At 33.0% G+C, this 2182-nt stretch overlaps 1 long non-coding RNA gene across 1 annotated transcript; it reads right to left on the reverse strand.

Moving 5' to 3' along the window:
• Positions 1-180: 180 nt before the first annotated feature.
• On the reverse strand, positions 181-1376 carry LOC109591619 (uncharacterized). The gene is made up of 3 exons (XR_002189902.1): positions 1337-1376; positions 1161-1283; positions 181-728 (listed from the first exon to the last, which is right to left on the reverse strand). It is a non-coding gene; the product is annotated as an uncharacterized LOC109591619 (long non-coding RNA).
• Positions 1377-2182: the final 806 nt, after the last annotated feature.

The following is a 2182-nucleotide window of genomic DNA, read 5'->3' on the forward strand; positions in this document are numbered from 1 at the left end:
TATGCTCTTGACGCCGAATATGACTCATAGAGCATATGATGAATAATCTACACATGTGAATAAGCATGGCAATTAGCAATGAAGACTGATAGTGAGGAGTTGCACTTCATTTAGAGCCAAGTTCTCAGTTGGATGAGCTCCAGGTGAATACTTCTACCACCAAGTAGGTCAAATCACACATTTATTTTGTGATGAAGTCAAAAGGGGATAAAACAAAAGCTCTAGAGACTATTGTGTATTACATCAAACATAAGATATTATTATATATGCCTATAATAATAATTTTAGTCATAATTTAGGTTCAACAGATGCTTTTTGCCATCTATATATACAAAGTTTTATCAACACCTTCACTCTTTCAGAACAAAATTCATCGTGTGCAAAGTTAGCGTATTCCCTTCCTGTTTCTCACTTAATCATGTGAGACTAAATTATCATAAACTTTAATTCATAACAAAGTAATCATTTTCATGGAGACTGTAATAATATTCATTAATGCAATATTATATTTATAGCAAAACATTAATGCTGTCACTTGCTCGCAAAAGCTACAATAAATAGAATTATCAATAAAAACAAAACTGCATTTAGTAATGGAAAAAGAGCAGTGCTATCTGGTAGAATCAATAATGGCAAGTTTCCTACTCGCTTATTTGTTGAAATCCATGCTTCACTTAAGCTGCCATACACCAGGAAAACGAGAACATCAACTTCCATTGCAACCGAGTCTGGAATGAGAGAAGGAAGATAAAATTACCTAATTACTAGAACAAGTAAGTTTCTAAAGAATAAAAAGATATGCACAAATATTTAAAAAATATTTGAAGTTCAATGCATAATTGATAAACAGTGCATGGTAAAAATTTAAAAGCAGCACAAGTGGTACAACTTTTTAATTCCATTTAAGTTTCGGTATTTATAATTTAAAGACAGACATTACTGTATAGCCGGTAATTCTCATGGGTTGCAAAGTTCATGGATTTCACGTATTCCTTATTGATTCACGAAAATTAATTTAATATGGTAATTGCATGGTACACGTGGTAGAATTCACGAAATTAAAATCCGCGAATTGGATTGTTAGTAGATTTTGCGAAATACAGGACCCAAAAATTACCAGCCATACGGTATTATATGTACATGTATTAGAAAAGGCTTACTGATACTGCATTGTGTCCATTCAACAGGTACAATGGATAACAAACAGTAGTCCCCCAACTCAACAGTCAACAATCAAATGATTAACACATGTTAGGCTGAGGTTGTCCTTGCCTGTAGCCAATCTATGATAAAACAGTCAAAAAATTATAGCTACATGTACATGACATCAACTAACTTTAACACAAGCATCCGTGACAACAAGACGCACCTAAAAGTGTTCAAATTAAGTTGTCAGTACTTGTACTTTACCAAAAATATCAATAAATGACTTTAAAATACACAAATCCTGATATACAAGGGAGTGGTGACCCTGTCCCGTCCAACAAAGATCAGGAACTGGTTCGTCACTACAAGACGCACCTAAAAGTGTTCAAATTAAGTTGGTAATACTTGGTATATATCCATTAATCCCATTAAAATACACAAATCCTGATATACAAGGGAGTGGTGACCCTGTCCCGTCCAACAAAGATCAGAAACTGGTCCGTCACTACAAGACGCACCTAAAAGTGTTCAAATTAAGTTGGTAGTACTAGTACTTTATTGTAAATATCAATAAATAACTTTACCGTTTTAGGTTATAGACATTGATCCATTCAGTTACTCCTGGCTCACAAGGATGAATTACAATAGCATCATATATCTACATGTACACACAGTATGTTATACAGTTGTATCAATTAATACTAAAATTAATTATGCCATTATTATTATCACTGATACCTGAAGCATCATTGAATTGACCGTTTCTTTTTGCTTGTAAGTCAAAAAAATCACTATCTTGATTTCCACAGCAAAAGACATATGACTCAAAGATAGTGATTGTCTCCAGCAGAGAAGTGACGGATGCAATGAGATTTGGAATGCTACTGTCCTTTAAACTAATGGTATTTCCCATAGTTTTGACAATAAATGAAAAATTCTGATAAATTTCAATAGTGAGAAGTACCTTGCAATTTAAATTGTCAGTAATATAATTACTCGTATACTAAATATTTACCTGTAAACTACCATCAAAATC

This window comes from Amphimedon queenslandica, unplaced genomic scaffold (assembly GCF_000090795.2).
Source record: "Amphimedon queenslandica unplaced genomic scaffold, v1.1 AMPQUscaffold_7671_Cont20380, whole genome shotgun sequence".
Lineage (NCBI taxonomy): Eukaryota > Metazoa > Porifera > Demospongiae > Haplosclerida > Niphatidae > Amphimedon > Amphimedon queenslandica.